The sequence below is a fragment of the Corythoichthys intestinalis genome, chromosome 2, assembly GCF_030265065.1.
Source record: "Corythoichthys intestinalis isolate RoL2023-P3 chromosome 2, ASM3026506v1, whole genome shotgun sequence".
Classification (NCBI taxonomy): domain Eukaryota; kingdom Metazoa; phylum Chordata; class Actinopteri; order Syngnathiformes; family Syngnathidae; genus Corythoichthys; species Corythoichthys intestinalis.
The window spans coordinates 77,089,239-77,111,873 of NC_080396.1; the positions used below are offsets into that span (position 1 = coordinate 77,089,239).

General features: G+C 40.6%; 1 protein-coding gene across 9 annotated transcripts in view; it reads right to left on the bottom strand.

Annotated features, from left to right (window-relative positions):
* nphp4 (nephronophthisis 4) overlaps positions 1 to 22,635 on the bottom strand; it is a 461,721-nt gene that overhangs the window by 357,359 nt on the left and 81,727 nt on the right. For 2 of the 9 annotated variants that reach the window (XM_057860700.1, XM_057860694.1), the window contains exon 1: positions 1,730 to 2,177. The exons of the other annotated variants lie outside the window; for them this stretch is intronic. The gene's annotated coding sequence lies outside the window, so the exon portion shown is untranslated. Of the gene's footprint in view, positions 1 to 1,729; positions 2,178 to 22,635 lie in introns of those variants that run through there. 9 annotated transcript variants of the gene reach the window in all.

The following is a 22,635-nucleotide window of genomic DNA, read 5'->3' on the forward strand; positions in this document are numbered from 1 at the left end:
TTGCAGAGCTTCATACTCTTCTTCGTGTTGAGCTTTGGACTTTGCTTCTTCCATCTTCTCTTTGCCTTCTCAATTTGATTTCTTCTGCTTCTCTTTCTAAGCGTAACTTATTAGCTAGCATTTCTTTTTCTGCGGCCTTCTTTCTGACTTCAGTTTCGAGTCTATCAATCTCTTGTTGCTCTTTTTCTTACACTTGTAAGACTGTGAGAACAGCTTGGCTTACTGCTGCATCTGCTGCAGCTTCTTGGTGCTTCAGAGAGGACCTGCTTGAATGTGAAGATCGGTTGGTTGTGCCAGAACAGCTCGACTTACGTGTTACTGTTGACTGAAAGAGAGAACCTGCATCTGGCCAGTCTTCTTCCTCTTGTACTTCAATTCCTTCCATATGACGTCGAACTTTGTCTATGATGACCCTTGAGATCTCCACACAAAGATCAATTTTGCGTCGGATGTCTTCACTGGGTGAAATGAGTTTGCGTAACTCATCATAAATGTTCCGGACAACTTCAAGCATTCCTGAAATATCATTGGTAATATCATCAAGAAGGTGTTCACTTAACTTCTCAGAAGATGAAAGTGGTAGCTTGGATGATCTTGCACATCTTCTCCATTTCTCATAATTGTAGTTGAATCTTTGCTGCAGTGACTTAATTTTCTCCTCTTACATCTCTTTTCCTTTTTCTGTGAGTGTTTTCTGCCCCTCACTTCTTCTTGGTATAGTGGTGGTTTGATCTCCTTCACCAGAATCCATATCTTGCATTTTTTCTGGCTCTTCAGTCCTTACAATAACCTCAACCTGATCTGAGAACTCACTAGGCACACTCATTTTAGCACAAAATCACTTAACTTAAAGCACCACTAAATTAGTGAAAAATATGTTATATAACTAAATGTCTCTTTAAACTGTATTTTGTTGCGTTAGACTAAATAATCTAACTTGCAAAATAACTTATGACCTTTTCTTGTGTCACTGAAATATATCTTAACTTGTAAAATACCTTATGACCCTTTTTTATATCACTAAGTAGATCCTTTTAAATTGTAAAATAAATTATGAACTTTTTGTCCCACTGAAATATGTCTTGAATGTCTTTACATCAACTTAAATTTTACCAAATGTAATTAGTATACTTTTGAACTCTTAAATTCACAAATGAAATGCAGTGTTGACATTACTGTCACAAATGTACAAATATAAAATCAAAAGTACAGCTCATTTGTGCTCAAATACTTATTAACTTAACTCTAACACTTGACAGAGAAGCCTTGGATAACAGTACAACATGTCACCTTTAAATTACCATCTTGCTTGGGATAACTCTTAATTTATATGTGTCCCAACTTTTTATGGTCTTGACTTGAAGTGTACTTATCAAACTGTAAACCGATGCCCTCTAGTGGTGAAAATGGTCGCTGCGCCGCTCCGTGCACGTCCTGGTCACGCACTGCTGCTCTTTTGATCACGCCGCTTCGATGTGCGATGTCCTGGCGCCCAGGAGGCTTCGTCGACGTCGATCTCCACTTGCGCTGATGGACAGTCACTGTAACTCCCTCAACTACTACAGGCACAAGTGATTTCCTCAACTGATTAATTTATTTGAATCTCACTTGTAGAGAATCCAAACACACACACCGTGAAAACTAAGGAAACACGTACAAAAGTACAATTAAATAGACGAAATATATAAGTACAATTGACATTCACATAAATACTAAGAAATAAACTAACCTCGTTGGCTGAGTACCGACTGAGGAAATTCGCTTTGGTTTTCTTCCATTAACTCCGCTTGTTAGCTTTCTTTGTTTGTGCTAACAGCTTGAGCTCCCCTTTCTTCTCAGCTGAGATCGCTTATTCTCTCACTATAACCTTGCTCTGTGTATACACAAGTGCGAACGCGCCCCCTACTGGCACAAATTGAAACTACACAAAACAGTAAAATGCCCTGAAATCAACACAATGCAATGTGGCAGTTACACCTCAGATACCAATTCCTGAGGTACTGATGCTTGTGGGTTTGTCAGTTTGTCAACAACAGAAAATAGTGTGCGGGTATTGGTGGTGTTTCTACTAATGATCTTTGAAAAATATGACTGTCTAGCATTTTTCAGTTCCTGTTTGTATTTGCGAAGACTCTCTTTGTAGATATCATAAAAAACTAGGAGATTTTTCGCCACCAACGTTCTGCTCATCTGCAATCTTGCTTTATTAAACCTAGTGTGGCATTTCTCCAGGGTGACCTCTTTCTTGACAAAGTTTTTGTCTTAATTGGGGCAATAGTGTCAATTACAGTCACCACACTGGAACTCAAACTATTTACAAAATCGTCCCCTGGAGCTGTTGTAAGGGTTAATGGTGATGCATAGGCCTGAGTGAATAACGCACAAGTGTTATCATTTATGTAGCACTTCCTAATCACCTGTTTCTCTTTTCAGAGGATGGACAGCGGTGGTAATTTTGAACATAATACAGTAGTGAGCCGAAAGAGCAACATCATTCACTGTAACCTCAGAGATGTTAAGGCCTTTGGATAGTACTAAATCCAGTATGTGCCCTCTGTTATGTGTTGCAACTGTGACATGCTGAGATAAACCAGAGTTGTAACTAATGTACGAAACATTAAAAGTAACTAATAGCTTGGGGGGCGGGGTGTCATCAATAATCTATTCATAATCGAATCGGAGCCGCTGAATCGTAATCGAATCATTTGGTGCCCAAAGATTCCCACCTCTACTCAAAATGCTGGAGTTAACTCTTGTAGCTGTTGGGAAACATTCATGAAAGTGTTAACTTTTAATTTTGTATAAATGCGAAATCATATTGGAGGTGTTGCCTCCTCAGCAGCCACCCTGCGCGAAAAAGGTTTCATATATCGGTTGGCCCTCCTCCTCTAAGCTGCGGCAGGCTGTCTCTTTTCTGTAGCCGAAGTATTCCCATACTAGCGATTTCGTTTTCGTCGATGGGGGATATAATACAGGAGTTTAACCTCCTCCAGCCATCGTGTAGCATAGCTATCACTGACACTGAGCAACAACCGGTTGAGGAGGGTTGAGACTTAAAGCTGCATTGTTGGGGCATAAAAAATAGCTAATACCTTAGGGACGGTATGACGGAATATTTTTGAGGTTTTGAAACCTTGACGTTTTCATACCACTGTATACCTTGAAACCGGTAATCAGCACATGCCTAATGTGTATATATACATATACATACATTCACTACTTTGCACTTCACAAGTTGAATATATTGGTTGTATTACAAAATTTGACAAAATATTTTGGGAATGTTTTTGTCTTTTTGGGTCCAAAATGTTGATTATAATGGGTCAGTGAAGAAAACAACAGTTTGGACATGAAAATTATGGTGTCCTGAAAAAGGGGACCCAACCAGGCCATTGTGAACAATTTTTCTTTGAACTATAAAGGCAACATTAAAGATCAAATGTGAAGTAAGGCTGGCCAACCATGTTTTTGAATAATATCAATGGCTAAACAATTATAAGCATATTTTCGTTATTTTTTTTAACGCAACCCTTCCAGATTCTTTGTTTAACCCATAGCAACGCCCTTGACAACGAAAATGCTTTTCTTCAACAATCTTCGGAAATTACGTCACACAGAGAACTGCGAGGGAAGTCCGCCATAGAACAGTATTGTTGCACTGCTTCTCGGTAAGATGCCACGGCGGTGTGTGGCGATGTATTGTTCTCAATCTAAAGAAAATGTATGAGTGGCCAAAGGATAGCAGGGCACGTAAATGGACATCTTTCGTTCGCACGAAGCGAATGAATTTCATGAGTAGTGTTCTCTGCTGGAAACACTTCGAATATGCCTGCTTCCTCAACTGGGTCTGCTTATTATGATCAAGGATTTGCCAAAAAGTAAAGTGTGATTTTTGGATAGATGACTGATGACTTTGTCAGAGCAGAGCTGCCAACGGTTGTGGAATGAACAGTAGAATGTAGCGACGTTAGCCGAAAAGTAACTCGAGGCAAAACCCCGATCGTGTTGTGGAATGAACAGTAGAAGCTAGCGACGTTAGCCGAAAGCTAACTCGTTGCAATCCCCGATCATAGTTGTATTGAGTTCATTTTGCCTACACTTATAAGTTGGTCAAAACATTTCTTTTATCCCAGGCAATAGTAGGTGGTTTATTTACCTGACATGTTTCGGCGAACACTTCCGCATTTGTCAGAGGGTCAGAAGGCGGAAGTGTTCGCCGAAACATGTCAGGTAAATAAAAGCTAACGCCGCTAGCTTCTACTGTTCATTCCACAACATGATCAGGGATTCGTCAAAACTTTTCTTTTATCCCAGGCAATAGTAGGTGGTTTATTTACCTGACATGTTTCGGCGAACACTTCCGCATTCGTCAGAGGGTCCGAAGGTGGAAATGTAAGGTACATGCAAGGTAAATAAACCACCTACTATTGCCTGGGATAAAAGAAAAGTTTTGACGAATCCCCAATCATGTTGTGGAATGAACAGTAGAAGCTAGCGACGTTAGCTTTCGTCTCGAGCCAAACCCCAATCGATGCTATTCATATCAGCGATGAGTAAGAATGTCATAAATAAAATTATATGCAAATGCCTGCATCTTCAAATCATAAAAATAATAACAGCCTATATCATACCAACCTTGTAATCTCGATGGGTCTTGTCCCATTCCATGTCAGGTCCTGTGGGCACATTGTTTGCATCCTGATTAGCGTCTGGCTAATACATGTAGGGTCAACATAAAATTCCAACCTCCTCCGATTTATCCCTTATATCGCTGTTTGAATCATTGTAGGGCTTTGTATGGCGGCTGTATGGAGCGCTGCCATCGCTGTTCTCGGTGTGACGTATCACTTCCGGGTTCGTCCCCTTTCAGGCTCGAACTTCGGGAACGCGATTATTTTGTCAAATATACAACATATATTTTTTTAATGCTTTATTTGTTGAACAATGTTTAATTACTTTAATTTTGAACCTATTTGGCATTTTATGAAATTACTTCACATTTGGTCTTTAAGAGCATACAAATAGGCCCAGGTGTTAAAGGGTTCATCGATGATTTAAATCATCGCTAGCTGCAGCCCTAAATACCAGAACTACTGCATTTCACTGACTGACTGCATGTGTGGCCGTGTACATGCACACACGTATGTGTCGCTGCCCACACTGAATGTTTGCGCCCCCGTGTTGCGTGTGAGTCATCCACGGCGGGAAAACAGTGGCAGCATCATGAGCATGCAGCTCTCGTCCTCCCACCTCCCTTCTCCTAACACATTTTAACTGCCACAGCGCTTCTCATAAATCATTTTGGTCCAAATGCAGTAACACTTCCATGAATCAGAACCGGAAATATGAAGTCGAATACGCACACATGTTGCACGTGCTGGCTGCATTTTCATGTTTTTCATTAATGTCTTTGGTAGCCATGAAAATGTTGCAGCACACGGGGAAATTGCTATCTTCTCAAGATAATGGCAATGTTGCTCGGAACATTAGTTCCTTTTTTTTTTTTTAACTTAACTTTTCAGACACATTTTCAAGGCTGCAACGATTAATCGATTAACTCCAGTAATTGGATTAGAAAACAGCTTCAAATCAAATTTTGCTGCTTCAAGAATTTGTTTGATTAGAGTGACGTTGTAATGTTTGTTTTAAAAATGTTTGCATTTAGTTTTATTGATACGGGGGGATACACTGCCCTTTAGTGGCAATGATGAATACGACATGATTCATTTTACATGGCTGATTCCAGCTGCTCCCTGTTAAGACCAACATAAGGTAAGGGTTTGTTTGAACTAATACAGTGCTGGCCCAGGTGTATTGGCAGCCCTGCAATTTTGTTAGATAATGCTCAATTTCTCCCAGAAAATGATTGATATTACAATTGCTTTGGTAATAATATTTTTATTTATTTTGTAATGAAAAAACATTAAAGAGAGAAAAAAAAAAAAAAGCATTATCATTTTACACAAAACTCCAAAAATGAGCAGGACAAAAGTATTGGCACCCTTTGAAAAATCACGTGATGCTTCTCTACTTTGTGTAATGAACATCACCTGTTACCTACCTGTGGCACATTACAGGTAGTGGCAGTAACTAAATCACACTTGCAGCCAGTTAAAATGGATTAAGGTTGGTTCAACCTCTGTCCTGTGTCCTTGTTTGTACCACATTGAGCATGGAGAAAACAAAGAAGACCAAAGAACTGTCTGAGGACTTGAGAAGCAAAATTGTGTGGAAGCATGGGCAATCTCAAGGCTACAAGTCATCTCCAAAGACTTGAATGTTCCTGTGTCTACCGTGCACAGTTTCATCAATAAGTGTAAAGTCCATGGCACTGTGGCTAAACTCCCTAGATGTGGACGGAAAGGAAAAACTGACGAGAGTTTTCAACAAAAGATTGCGCAGATGGTGGATAAAGAACCTAGACTAACATCCGAACAAGTTCAAGCTGTCCTGCAGTCCGAGGGTACAACAGTGTCAACCCGTACTACCCGTCGGTGTCTGAATTAAAAGGGACTCTATGGTAGGATACCCAGGAAGACCCCACTTCTGACCCAGAGACATGAAAAAGCCAGGCTGGGGATTGCCAAAACTTACCTGAGAAAGCCAAAAACGTTTTGGAAGAATGTTCTCTGGTCAGATGAGACAAAAGAAGAGCTTTTGGGGAAAAGGCATCAACACAGAATTTACAGGAAAAAAACCGAGGCCTTCAAAGAATAGAACACGGTCCCCACAGTCTAAATACGGCGGAGGTTCCCTGATGTTTTGGGGTTGCTTTGCTGCCTCTTGCACTGGACTGCTTGACCGTGTGCATGGCATTATGAAGTCTGAAGACTAACAACAAATTTTGCAGCATAATGCAGGGCCTAGTGTGAGAAAGCTGGGTCTCCGTCAGAGGTGATGGTTCTTCCATCAGGACAATGACCCAAAACACACTTCAAAAAGCACTAGACAATGGTTTAAGAAAAAGCACTGGAGACTTCTAAAGTGGCCCGCAATGAGTCCAGACCTGAATCCCATAGAACAGCTGTGGAAAGATCTGAAAATTGCACCCTTTAAACCTCAGAGACCTAGAGCAGTTGGCCAAAGAAGAATGGTCTAAAATTCCAGCAGAACATTGTATGAAACTCATTGATGAATACCGGAAGCGACTGTTCGCAGTTATTTCATCTAAAGGTTGTGCTACCAAGTATTAGGCTGAGGGTGCCAATACTTTTGTCCGGCCCATTTTTTGAGTTTTGTGTAAAATGATAATGAAATTCTCTTTTGTGGTTTTCATTGCAAGCAAGATAAATGAAGACATTACTACCAAAGCATTTGTAATTGCAATCATTTTCTGGGAGAAATTGACCATTATCTGACAGAATTGCAGGGGTGGCAATACTTTTGCCCATCAGTGTGTTACATATACGGCTGTAGCTATTGAGGTATGTATTGTTGATATGCCGGCTTGCTCTTGTTGCACTGATATTTCATGTAGTTTTACTTTTCAACCACTGACACACCATAGAACACTTTGTTGCGCACGCAATGCACGGAAAAAAATAAGGTGCGCATCATGTAAATGTTCAATTAACCTTAGTAAGACAACAGCTCCTCTTATTGGCGAAACAAATATTTGCAGGTAAACTTGACAGCTGTTGAACAGAGAAAAATACAGAGCTCAAACATACACACTCTACACCGTTACGCGACCCCCCAAAAAATTGATGGGACAAAATGGCGGATGAAACTCTGGCGTCGTGAAGTCGAAATCACCCAAGTCAAGTACGTTATTTTACCGTGATAAGCCTGTGGGGGCGTGGTTGCCATGCGCACACTCAGTAGCGCTTTGGATATCCATTTGACAGAACTCCGTGAGTAAATCGAATCACTTTCCAAATGGGTTGGACTCTGTCACTGATTCTGTTCATAAGTTTTATGGACAGAATATCTAGATACAGCCGAAACGTTGAGGGTGTCCGGTTTGGTGGCCTCAGTAATCCATCTCGGCTTTTTGTAGATGATGTGGTTTTGTTGGCTTCATTAAAACGAGATCTCAAACTCTCGCTGGAGTGTTTCGCAGCTGAGTGCGAAGCGGTCAGGAAGAGAATCAGAACCTCCAAATCTGAGACTGTGGTTGTTGGTCGAAAAAAAGTGGAATGCTCTTCACCAAATGGATTATGGGGTATTGGAATCCATGATACTGGGTGTCCGGTCCTTGTATTAGTTTGGTCTGTGTAGCTGGTTGTAAGTTCGTTTCCAGTGAGGGTTGGACTCCGCCAAGGCTGCCCTATGTCACCGGTTCTGTTGATAACTTTTATGGACAAAATATCTAGGTGCAGCAACCCTAACCCTGGAGGATATATTTTTTATCCTATGCCATAAAAGTATGTCCTACCAGCTTGCTGGTTGTTCTAAAAAAAAAAATCTTTTGAACAGTGTCAGTTTATTCCGGGTCAAACTGCCTCTTATTTTTCGACCTCCCTTTTCCCTGTTTTTATAGAAGTCGCACATCTGCAGGCAGGCCTACTTTGAGGGAGTTTTTCCCAATTTAGGACAAATGAAGAGTTCCTGGAGCTTTGTTGGCAGTCTTTCTCCATTCATTAAATCAGCCCCAGGCGTTTTGTTCTGCCTCCGGCGAGGCACCGGTCCTTCTTCTGCTCCTCTCTGCCCTCTTCGTTATCTTCTGTTCTCGCTCTCCGTTTGATCGCACGTTTCTTCATGTCTGACAAGATCTCAAAGCTTTTCATCAGTAATAATGGGTTTTATCTGAATCGTAGGTAAACCGATGCTACAGGACGTTTAAAGGGATGATTTAGTCATATACGCTGAGGCGGCAAATAAGGGTGGGAACCTCTACGGAGCTCACGATGCGATACGATTTGTGATACAGGGCTCACGATAACGATCTCACAATATAGCGCTACCACAATTATAAATACATTGGTCAGGAATTCATTTTACTTTCCATGACCCCAGAAATAATGAACAGAAAATTCTGATTTTTTTACATTTGAAGGCTTAATGTGGTCTTTAACAGTGTTGCTTTTGTCAACGATGACTATAACGAAAAGATTTTGTCGAGGATTTTTTTTTTCATGAATGTACTAAAATACTGTCTTGGGGGACTAAAAATTAATGAGACAAATGCCAGTTTTTGTCTGGCAAGACGAAAACGAGACGAAAATGTGCCGTACTTTCCGTCACATGTCCAGCGTTTGACATATTATGTGTAGTTAGCCTGCATCATTGCAGTGTCTGGTTGTGTCACTCATGGGACGTGCCAGTGTCCTTTCCAGTCTCCCCATTGCTTGTTTTGAGACACGCACAGTAAGATTTTGTTTTCTTATCTTGACAAGAGAGAATATGCAATGTTGCTTTAGCCTGTAAAGTGCGTACGACAGGATAAAAAAAGTCTTCAATAACATTATTATGTGAATTACAATCATATTTTGAGACGATTTGACTATATACAACAATTTGGCAAAGCGCAGATGACAAGATATTAGTCTTTTAATCCGTCGTTTAACCACGCCTACCATTATAGGGCTGTAGTGTCCCCAACGGTTGACGTCCCAGGGTAATATTTCATCTGATTTAGAATTCAGCCCATTGAGGTGGAATTATTCAGAACTAGGAAAATGTGACCAAGAGAGCTGCAAAATATCATTGTTTCAAGCCTCTCTACTCCAATATTTTTACAGGGTATTCTTTTTATCTAGGTATTTTTCCCCAATTGCTAAATAAATGGTATGGTCATGACAAATAACATTCTTGTGGTAAATGGAATATGACATATTAAAAATTCCTTTATTCAGTTCAACATGGCAAAATCACTCCATAATGGTCAAAACTGTCCACTTCTTGCACCTCCCGAACTATATTTTATGACACCGGAGTTAGTCCGGCTTTTGTCATTTCCTTGCCCCGGCTTCAGAGAGCGTAAACAAACCAGGAGACGTGACAGCTAGCCGACATGCTAACCCGAACCGAGTGATGTTTCAAAGTCTTATTCTTGGCTTTCGAAGCAAAAAAAATCACACAAAACTACCCAGGATTATTTCACACGGCGGCGGGGTTGTCAATTGTCTTCGCCAATTGGCAACCCGCCCGGCAGCGAGCAAGTTACAGCTCGCCGGACTCGTTCCAAAGCTGGTTTGCCAGGGAAGCAGCTGGAGAAACCGGCCGACGTCGGAGGAGCGCGTAGCTGCCACATGGTCAACACGAATACGGCGTAAAATCATGCTTTACTACACGGCAAAGACATAAACAGTGAGAGAGCAGCGTGCAGTTGTTGTGCAGCTAACATGGCAGGATGTGTCTGAGGAGAACTTTTCTACATGTTCGTCCGTGATCAAACGTAAGTAAATAATCCTTTATTTTAAGTCAGTTTGTAGTGTTTACTTTGTAATCGCTGTATTCGCCGCCATTTTTAACACAAAGTAATTTCTGATAGGGTTGAAAATTTGACAGAACACCGGGCACACGAAGAGAGCAATAAGCCGAGTATAGCGCTCTCCCGGCAGGCATGCGAAGGACCAATGGGGGTGTGCGAAAAGCCGCCGGTCGTCGGCCAAGTGGCATTCTTGGTGGACAAGGAGCATTGTCAGCCGCAAAATGCAATCCACCTCCGCATTAAAACGTGCCATGATCCCAATATTTGACATAATACAAAATACGTTTGCTCACTTCCTCCGCAGTCCATCTGAATGTTATAAAGCAATGCTGTATTGTGAAATGCTGACCCGGGTGACGTCACGTTTGCATTCCTCCTCAAAAAAGAAAGGTATTCATTTTCATGGCGCGGGATTCAAAAAGTTGCAAGAAATAAAACGATCACTTACCACACACATCCAAGTGGTCCATTTTATTCAGGAGCATAAAATACAGCGCGAAATGTGAAATAAACATGCTTTATGGTGTCATATGCACTTTAAAGGTCTGTGCTCAGTGATGTTCTCACACTAAATATAACTCGTAGTGTTAGCATAGCATTTGCACTCGTGTTATCGATAGCCTAATGCTAACAGCAAGCGTCCTCTCAAACTTTAAATAATACATTTCGGTGGCATCCTGGTGGGTATAATTATTTGAAAATAGTGTTGTGTTTTCCTGCTGATGTGTAGTTGATGTGGAGCTGTAATATAACGTTTTAAGTATTAAAAAATCTTTGCTAGTCCCCTCCCCGTCCTTGGCCTGTTGTCTGGAGGGGCCAGTAAAAAAAAATTCGACTTGCACCTAACACACACACATACCGGACGATTGTCTCGATTTAGGGGCCGCAAATGCAGTAATTGTCGACTAGCACACCCCCATCAGATTATCCACTCGGGGGTGTCCTGTTTATCCCGTTCACATTTGCTCAGCCACTGCTCGTTGTGTTAGCATAGCTTTCGTGTTAGCATTAGCATTTAGCATGGCGAGCGTCATCTTAAACTCTAGCACAACTTTTTTTTTACCATGCAGTGGGTTTGATTTAGAGGTCGACCGATATGGGATTAAAAAAAAAAAAAAAGCCGATTTTGTCGGCCTATATACTTTTGTTTTAAAGCATGAAGATTATAAAGGCAATTTTTTGAAAAAATGCTTTAACAGCTTCAAATTTACAATGACCTTAGACCTAAAGGACTGATTCGGTCTAGTGCTACATTACCAACCAACGCAGCACTTCCTCTAACGATAACCATGGACTTCATAATAATATTGACAGGACACATTCCACAGACACCTTCAAGAAGGGGGCTGTCTCATAGCCCGCTTCAGTTATTCGCAGTTGGTCACAGTTATATAACACATGCAGCGATCCAACGCTGAATTTAGGTTGAAAATGTACGAAAGCTGTACCGCATACAAACAGGAAGGATCGTCTCAGGAGAGATTTGTTCGAGGGTTCAAAGTAATTATTATATTTTTCATGCCATGCATACATTTTGAAACGTGAATAAAAATCAAAGGGAGAAAATAACGGCTACGGCATTGGCGTCATAATATAATATTTATGTAATATAACTGCTAACTGTCCGTTTTTTTTTCTTTCAACCAAGAATCGAGACTGTTTGATGTTCATGTCTATAAAGTATTCAGGGATTAAAGCATTTATTCACAAGAATTTTCAACGTAAAAAGCTCTTTGTCGGTGTTTCCACTTGGTCAGCTTTGACTGAGATAGGCCCCCTATGAATCGACCCCGCACCCTGTGTCCCGTCAATACATTATGAAGTCAATGCATTACCGCGTTGATCCACCAGTGTCACTTAAATCGACTAAAACTGAGAAGTTATCTAGTGTTGCTTAAATGCTAGCGCGAATGCTATGCTAACGCTACAAGTTACATTTAGAGTGTCAGGATCACTGAGTAAACATCTTAAAAGGCGATAGAAACATTGCATATTCTCTCAAGCAAAATAAAAAAAAAATCTTAAAACCAGGCAAGCCAGGAGCAGCCTGCCTTCAAGCTGCTGTAGAGACCTTACGGACTCCTACCATCAGACAGACAGCAGTGGCCACAATTGTCCACACAGATGCCCAATCAAAATCCTTTTTTTCCCGGCTTTTTTTTTTGTTTGGGTTAATCCGCCCCGATGGCCGATGTTTGGAAAAAAGTCAATATATGGGTTCACCTTTCAGGCATGAAAATGGGTAAGGGGTTAAAAAGATGAGAAGGATGGGGAGGAAATATGTTCCGGTACACTGTACAACTAGGGCTGTCCCAAACGACTACTTTTTACCCGATTAGTCAGACTAGTGCAAAAGAATGGAATGTAAACGGATTCAGAACACTGACTTTCCAACATGATTCAAAGTAATTCTTAAAAAAAAAAAAATCAAGCATTAATAATATAGTATACTACTTTATATAATAGTATAATAATATTTATTCACTGCTAATCAGATTTTTCATCAAGGGTTTTATTTTAAAGCTATTCTTAGTGTAGAATCCGAATTTTGAAGTATTGGAGTATTGAAGTATGGGATTAACTCTAGAAATCGTTATTACAGTGGGGAGAACAAGTATTACTATTACAGATACCAAACGTTTCCTGTAGTCCTTGACAAGGTTTGCACACACTGCAGCAGAGATTTTGGCCCACTCCTCCATGCAGATCTTCTCCAGAGCCTTCAGGTTTCGGGGCTGCTGCCGGGCAACACGGACTTTCAGCTCCCTCCATAGATTTTCTATCGGGTTCAGATCTGGTGACTGGCTAGGCCACTCCAGGACCTTAAGATGCTTCTTACAGAGCCACCCTTTAGTTGTCTTGGCTGTGTGCTTTGGGTCGTTGTCCTGCTGGAAGACCCAGCCACAACCCATCTTCAGGGCTCTCACTGAAGGAAGGAGGTTGTCAGCCAAGATATGGCGATACATAGCCCCATCCATCCTCCCCTCAATACGATGCAGTCGTCCTGTACCCTTAGCAGAGAAGCAGCCCAAAAAAAAGATGTTTCCTCCTCTATGTTTCACGGTTGGGATGGTGTTCTTGGGCTTATACTCATCCTTCTTTTTCCTCCAAACAGGACGAGCCGAGTTTAGACCAAAAAGTTCCATTTTGGTCTCATCCGACCACATGACCTTCTCCCATTGCTCCTCTGGATCATCCAGATGGTCAGTGGCAAACTTCAGACATGTCTGGACATGCACTGCCTTCAGCAGGGGGACCTTGCGTGCGCTGTATGATTTTAATCCATGACGGCGTAATGAGTTTCCGATGGTTTTCTTCGAGACTGTGGTTCCAGCTCTCTTCAGGTCATTGACAAGGTCCTGCCGTGTAGTTCTGGGCTGATCCCTCACCTTCCTCATAATCAGTGATGCCCCACGAGGTGAGATCTTGCATGGAGCCCCAGAACGAGGCAGATTGACCGTCAACCTTAACTTCTTCCATTTTCTAATAATCGCTCCAACAGTTGTTACCTTCTCACCAAGCTGCTTGCTTATTTTCATGTAGCCCATCCCAGCCTTGTGCAGGTCTATTATTTTATCCCTGATGTCCTTACACAATCTTTGGTCTTGGCCATTGTGGAGAGGTTGGAGTTTGTTTGTTTGAGCATGTGAACAGGTGTCTTTTATACAGGTAACAAGTTCAAACAGGTGTAGTTACTTCCGTTAATGAGTGGAGAACAGGAGCGGTTCTTAAATAATAACTAAGAGCCGAAATATTTACTAGTTGGTAATGTATCAAATACTTATTTCATGCAGTTAAATACAAATGTATTATTTAAAAATGATACAATGTGATTTTCTGGATTTTTGTATTAGATTCCGTCCCTCACAGTTGAAGAGAACTTATGATACAAATTACAGACCTCTACTCTAAATGGCTTGCAAGTGGGAAAACCAGCAAAATCGGCATTGTATCAAAAACTTGTTCTCCCCACTGTATATGACGAACACGATGTGCTTTTTTTTTTTTAAACGATCACAGGAAGTATGTTCGCTAAACCGCTTACTTTAAGCTCTACACTGCAAAAAAAGCTCTTTTTGTCATTGTATGTGGTTTCAGTAATCAATTTTTTTAATTTGCAAATGCCGTTAACTAGCGATTTTTCATGTTTGAAGTGTTTTAACCGCAAGTTTGCGTTTTGGAGAAGACTGTCAATGTTTTATAGCAGGATTAAGTAGGTTGTCTTTTTTCCCCATTAATGCCTCAATGTAGCAATGCTAATGTTTACAGTGTTTAATATAGATGTGTTTCCTTATTTTGTATGTCTGAACTTTAATTCTACGGCGTGTTGATGACCAATAAACGTCTGTAAAAGGAACTAAAGTCTCATATGTCATCAACACGCATGCACAAATGTATGCACGCGCGCGCAGCGATAAGACAGCCGTGAAAACTACCACCCTCATTTTTATTTACCATGCGATAAATGGACTCATTGCATATCGCGACAGGCTTAGAAACTTAAATAAAACATGTCGTTAGTTAGTTCGATGACTTACGATCTGCGAGCTTGCAATTGTCTGCAATCGTGTTCCAAAATTATAACTGGGTGACGGCGCTTTAGGTGTTCATCCACGGCCGAGGTGCAGCCAAGCTTGGCATTCAAGAGGCAGGACACAAAAGTGTACTCTCCTTTGTTTCGTTTAAATGAGTCAATGTTTTGGCCGCTGTGGTGCACTTTTTTGGCTTTGTGCCGCTTGTGCGGCTTGCATACCAAGCGTCCGACATTAAAAAAACCTCCCGACCCCCCACCCTTAAAAATGTTCTCCTCAGATGTACACAATACACATAGGTCACCCTTTTTGACTTCAAAACGGCGAAATTCGCAGAAAGGTGAGAGATTTTCATGCCTGCCTTTACTGTAGTTTGATGAATTGAAAAATATCTGTATTCCTGCTGACTGTATTATCATCACCAAGTTGGTGTTGCCCTGTCGACGCTATGCTCGTCAGTCAATGTTCATTCTAAATTGTTGGAAACCATTATTTATTTATTTTTAGACTTAAAACTGGATGCAGAAGACATTAAATGCACAAAATCTAGTATACTGACTACAAAATACATGCTAGAAAACTTATATGCGCTCCATCTTAGCAGGGAGTGTCAAGGATTGGTCACCTGCTGCACTGTATTCCTCTTATAAAATTTCCATGCTGGCATTGAGTCCAAAATACTCTAATACGCGTTCACTCCCACAACTTAAAAAAAGGAAGTTGGCGGCTGGGGCGTGAGCTTCACTTCAAAGACAGCTTGATAATAATCCAGTGGGAGTCACACTTCAAAAGGTCACACTTTTTCTTCCTCAATCTGCATGTATTTGTCTCTCACACTCGCGCACTCATCACACAGTTTAATTAAAAGCCGCCATCCATGTGACTTTTTCGCATAATGACACCTTTCAAAGACGCGAAAATGTCGTCACGGCGTCCGGACCGAAAAAAAGTTGGAACTCATCACGTCACGCTGTTTTTGACGTCTTTTGAAGTGTAAGGTATGAAAAGGAAGAGCAAAAAAAAAAAAAAAAAAAAAAAACTGTGAATGACAATGTCAGGGTGTCAGTTTGTAAATGGATGACAATGTGTGTGGACTGTATCATTCGCACTCTAAGCATTAGGGGTGGGAACCTCTGGGTGGCTCGTATCACTCGTTGACGTCCAGTCCATGAACGAATGTTCATTCGCTGCCACCCTCCCACTTCAAACAGATTGGGCGTCTATGGTCGTCAGTGGCAGCCACGTCACTTCCTGTTCAATTTGAGGCATTTGCGGGTCACTTCCTGTTGATTATAGGGCTTTTTTGGGTTACTGAATAGAAAGTGACTCAAGAAATGGGTAACACTCTATTTGACAGTGGCATCGCATCATTTAACTGTCATGAAAAATCAGGCTTTAGTCATGGCTTTGAGATGATATCATGAATGTACAGGTAATCCCCGCTTTACAAACGAGTTCTGTTCCTACGCTGGTGATGTAACCCGGATTTCCACGTAAGTCTGAATTAACATTTCAAATACCTCAAAACACCGAAGTCATCAGCCAATCAAACGTGCGTTTGAGGGGGAATAAATAGACCGGCGCATTCAGCAAGTGAAAAGGACTCAATTTAAGTTTGGGCATAATGAAAATAATTCACTAAAAATGGTAGGGTCAATCTATCCTTACAACATATAGAAATACAATGTAAATTACAGTGGTATGAAAAAGTATCTGAACCTTTTGGAATTTTTCACATTTCTCTATAAAATCAACATAAAATGTGATCTGATCTTTGTCAAAATCACACAGATGAATAAAACAGTGTCTACTTTACTTAAAACCACCCGAACATTTATAGGTTTTCATATTTTAATGAGGATAGCATGCAAACAATGACAGAAGGGGGCAAATAAGTACATGAAGCCTCTGCCTAAGGAGACTTAAAGAGCAATTGAAACCAATTTTTACATAAAAATTTAAGTCAGGTGTGTGCCCAAGCACTGATGAGTGGTTTAAACTTGCCCTGCCCACTATAAAACACACACCTGGTAAGAATTGTCTAAATGAGAAGCATTTTCTGATTTGCATCTTGGCTCGGTCAAAAGAGCCATCTGATGACCTGCAATCAAGGATTATTGATTTGTATTAAGCTGGGAAAGGATACAAAACCATCTGTAAAAGTCTGGGTTTTCATCAATCAACAGTCAGAGAAGTTCTCTACCAATGGAGAGAGTTTGGCCCTGTTGCTTCTCTCCCAAGGAGTGGCCGTCCACCAAAGATGAAGCCAAGATTTCAGTGCAGAATACTTAGAAAGGTAAAAATAACTATATGTAAAACCATGGCCAAGAATGGTGTTCATGAGAGGACTCCACGGAGGACGGAGGAAATATTAAATGTGATAGTTCACTTACTTATTTTTCCCCCTTCTGTCATTTTTTGCATACTATCCTCATTAAGATATGAAAATCTATAAATACTTGGGTGGTTTTAGTCAAAGCAGAAACTGTTTTTTCATCTGTGTGATTTTGACAAATATCAGATCGCATTTGAGGTGATTTTATGCATAAATGTGGGAAATTCCAAAAGGTTCGGATACTCTTTCATACCACTGTACTAATTTTACATATTGATCAGACTAGTTGGACGTTTATACCAATTGTTTAGTGTCAAGTGTTTTATTGTTAAAATGTGTGTCATTTTGAACATAAGTGTACACATGTTACAGCTTTACAAATTGTAAAAGGTGAAGGAAGTAAAAAGCTTCAAAAACCACAATTGCCTTGTTTGCTGTCTATCTAGCCAAAAAACTTCACATTTTGTGAGGACAGAATACGTCATATTAATAAAATAAAGTAAACAATAAGATACTGTGAGGTACAATAAGGTACTGTATACGCGACGAAAAAAAGATCATAGTCTAAAGAAGCCACCCGGGTTAACTCTCACAAGATGTTGTTGTTCCTTCAGCTGATTATACGGTAAGACTGCTGCACTCTGCCAACTAGTGGACAGGAGTAAAAGTACAGCCACTGTATTTTTTTATTTCCACCAAAAACACACACGTAAGGATTGATACACATTTTGAATAGATACGAGAGTAGCCTGGCGTAATATCGATATATCTCAGAATACATTTTTTTAACACCCTTAAGTTACTTGCTCCCAGAAACGTATAAATACGTCCTATTTTTAAATGCTTCATTGTCCCAAAAACGTATCTATACGTCTTTTACATTTTTTTTTTTTTTTACAAGAAGAATCTATAGCTTGCGAGCTATCTGAGAAACAAAAAACAAGGCTCCAAACCCAAAAGCAATAAAACTGGCCACTGCAGGGCAGTAGCACATTTTGTAAAGACCCGCATCCCGATTCAGCAGCAATGAAAGACCAGGCAGCACGTTCGGAGCGCTGGCGGCAGTATGCCAGGCGGCGGACGACCGAACAAAACAACCGAGAGGATGCCTGGAATGCCAGGCGCTAGACAACAGAGCAAAACGACTGAGACCACCGTGCAGCGGGCTCGCCAAGCAGACCCCGCAGAGATTCAAAAAGAATCCATCTTTGTGAGACATACAACGATGAGGGAAAAGTTTACACGACGGACGCGGCGACAACGGCGTCATCTCTCAGTAGACATGTGTAAACAAATTGTTACTTTGCTATCAAAAGCTCTATTTGTCTTGTTCATTATGATACTTTTTGTAAAAGGAAAACATTATTCAGATGTTTGGGATGTAACTAATGCAAAAAATAGCTGTGTTAAAATCAAAGTTATGTTTGAAATGTATGCGTTTACAAAAAACTCATTTTGTCCGTTTTTTCATCAGAAATTGGAAAAATTGCTCAAACTAAGCAATTTTCTAATGCTGATTTCTAAAGAATGGAAAATGATATGAACTTACTTTTTTTCTGCTGAAAGAATAGAATCTAATCTTTCTTTGAGTGGGTTCCATTTTTATATAGCAATAGAACAGAATTTTCTGTGGGCCTTGCAAAATCAGTCAAAATCCAGAAAAACGGCCGGGAGCGAAAGGCCTTGCGCTGGAGAAAATGGCTGGGAGTGAATGAGTTAAGAAATATCCTGAACAAAATATACATTTGTATGTATGCTTGATTCTACAGAGCTGCAAGCATAGCAAGGCCCCTTTTTGCACATGTCAAAAATGATTAAGTACCGTATATTATTTCTTATGGCCCCAACACAGAGTGAATACATTACTGCAAGTCACAATTCATTGGTTAGTAATGTGCAGTGACGGCTGGACGAAAAAGAATTGTGTTTGCGGACCGCATAAATGAATAACGACATAAATAACAAAGGAAATAAGCCTCATAGAGGTGTGTCAAGCCTATCACAGGCATCTTTAATTACATAAATGTGCCTCAAAACAGGTTATCTGTTAAGACGGTACGTGCATGTGTACCAGTGTTGTTTTCGTCAACAATGATGATAACGAAAATGTTTCGTCGAGGAACCATTTTTTCATGACAATGACGTCACGATGACAAGCTAAAAATGTGGCTGGGAGACAAGAACATGACGAGAAGAATGCCAGTTTTCGTCTGGCGAGACCAAAATGCGACCTGGTTTCTGTCATATGTTCACAACACGTAACACTTTCATATTGTACGTGGAGTGCGTCAGCTTGCATCGTAGCAGTGTTTGTGTCGTGTCACTAATGTGAAATGTGCTGCGCCTCTTCCCCACTCTGCTCATCGGAGTTTATGATCTGTCTAACGCTTGATTGCGCTCCATCTTTTTTGTTTGGAAACACAGTAAAATTTGTTTTCTTATCTTGGCAAGAGAGAATATGCGATGCTGCTTTAGCATTTAAAGGTCTGTGCTGAGTGATCACCAGGCGCTAAATGTAACTCCTCGCATTAGTGTGGCATTCGCGTTAGCATTGGACTCAAAAGGCCATGGCAAATCGTTTTTGTTGTTCTAACATTCTTCAATTCTAAATTGATGTGAAAAAACAAGGATCAACTGAGGTAACAGTTAAAGTCAGGTAGCACTTGCCCACTTTGATAACTTTTTCAAAATAAGATACTACAATTTTCACTACTGGATTATACACAGTTAACTGTAACTCATTACACTCCCACATCAGATATTTTTGTATTAGCTTAAATAAAATTAAAAAGTGTAAATAGTACCGAAACTTATAAATGGATCTCTTGGAATAGTGCGAAAATAAATACTCAGTGACTTCAGCCAAGCGCTAGAACATTTCCTGATTTGAAAATATAAAATACAGGTAGTCCCCGGATTAAAAACGAGTTACACCCGAATCAAGTGCAAGTTAGAATTAAACCTTTAAGTAAATTTCGAAATATCTATCCAAAAAGTCCGAAAGTATGGTATTTTGTTTAATGATGGAGGATATGTTGCCCTCCGGTGACAGTGTTGGGTCTAGCATGACTGTCGCCTTGTATGACTGAGGAGCAGACTCAGACGTCTGGCATGGATAAAGGATAGCTGCACTCGGGTTTGGCCCACATAAGGCTGAAAGTTGTTTCAGCTAATATATGTTTGTGTATGCATTTGTAATTAGGTTTACAGCTACATTTTGTGGAGATACTTGTGAGCAATGTGCTATGAAAAGTGTTAATACGTTGGCATTCGTTGCATTTAAGTTTGCTGACTTTTTTTTCGGCTAATTTAATACACTACATTTACATGTTGATCAGACTCGATTGACGTTTGAACACCAATTGTTTTGTGTCAAGTGTTTTATTGCTAAAATGCGTGTCGTTTTGAACATAGGTGTACATATGTGTGTTAAAGCTTTACAAATTGTCCAAAGTGAAGGAAGTAAATAGCTTCAAAAAGTACAAGTGCCTTGTTTGCTGTCTGTAAAGCTGAACAACTTCATGTTTAGTGAGGACAGAACATGTCATATTAACGAAGTGTGAACGATAAGATACTGTGAGGTACAATAAGGTACTGTTTATGCGACTTAAAAAAAAAAAAAAAAGACTGGGACACAGTGGCGGACGAGACTCCTGCGTCGTAAAGTCGTTAGTCGAATATGTTGCAACCCAGGGACTGCCTGTAAATTTACTTAAAGAAATTGTTCGTCATACTGCATTAGATAGTTCCACTCTATACATTTGCCATAAGTTTCCCATTAGTGAACAATGATAACTTTTTCGTCTGTTATGGTTTGTCTTCTATTTTCCCCCACAGTTGGTGATTTAGGCACATTAGCTCTACCTCCACCTGGATTAGAGGACAAACTCTGATTTGAATTTTTATTTATTCTTTTTTTTTTTTTTTTTTTTTTTACTCAAACATATTCACCGTCTGACTGCGTGCACCGAACCGTGATGCCCGTGACGATACTGTGACTCATACCTAGGGCTGCGGCTATTATTTAAGTAATCGATTAATCTATCAATTAGTTAGTTTGAATGATTGAGTAATCAGATTAGAAACATTTAAAGTGCCTCTGACAGCAAAAAGCATTTTTATTTCATATTTCACGCGGTATTTTATGCTCCTGAATGAAATGGACCGCTTGGATGTGTGTGGAGGCAATCGATATATTTATTCAATTTTCTTAATCCCACGCCATGAAAATGAGTGACTTCCTGGATTTACGAAGAATGCAAATGTGACGTCAGCACGATAAACGTTTTTAGTATACAGCCAATACTACAGTATGCGGAATGACTGCGGATTCAGCTGATTTTGCGGATTGTTGCGTTTATTTTTCGCATCACGCCAGCGCAGTGTGCTGCAGGCTTTTGTTGCTGCACCAGGGAAAGGCGTGTGAGCCTTTTTGAATTTCAAAAAGTTCCCTTCACTGCGGATAATGGCCAAAACAAGTCCCACAACTGTGGGACCATTGGACCAATGAGAAAGTGAGCAAGCTATGGGTCTTATATTATGTCAAATACTGGGATAATGGCACACGTTTTAATAAGGAGGTGGCTTGCATTTTGTGGGTGAACTGAAAATACTCCCTGTCCACCGAGAAGGCCACATGGCTGACAACTGGTGGCTTGTCCCACACCATGGTCGCCGGCCGATAAAGGGGTGCCCGCCAAGATTGCACTTTTCTCGGCTCGGCCATGAGCAGCACTCTGCTCCGACGTCAGCCGTTTTGGCTGGTCGATCCAGTCCGCTCGGTCATATTCGCGGGCCCAAGAATGGGCTATTTTCGGTGTTCATTCCCGGTGGTGAGCACTGCCGTGGCCGCAGCAGAATGACAATCTTTGTTGAAGGGAAATGACAAATTGTTTGATCAATCGCTTTGAAATGCGAGAATAAGACTTGAAAACGCCGCTCGGTTAGGGTTAGCATGTCGGCTAGCTGTCACGCCTGCTGGTTTGTTTACGCTCTCTGATGCCGGGGCAGGGAAATGACTAAAGCTGGACTAACTCTGGTGGCATAAAATACCGTACGGGAGAGGAAGACGTAGCCAGTTTTAACTACTATGCAGTAATTTTGCCCCGTCGTACTGGATAAATGCATTTTTAATATTTCATATTCCATTTAACACAAGACTGTTTCTTGTCATGACCATACCATTTCTTTAGCAATTGGGGGAACAATACTTAGATAAAAAGAATACCGTAATTTCCCGAATAGAAGGCGCACCCGTGTATAATGCGCACCCCAAATGTACTTGTAAAATCTAGGAAAAATTATTGTACCCGTTTATAACGCGCACCCTAATTTTAGCACCAATAAATAGAAGAATACAAGAAAACAGAGCTCGTGTACAGATACAGAAATGT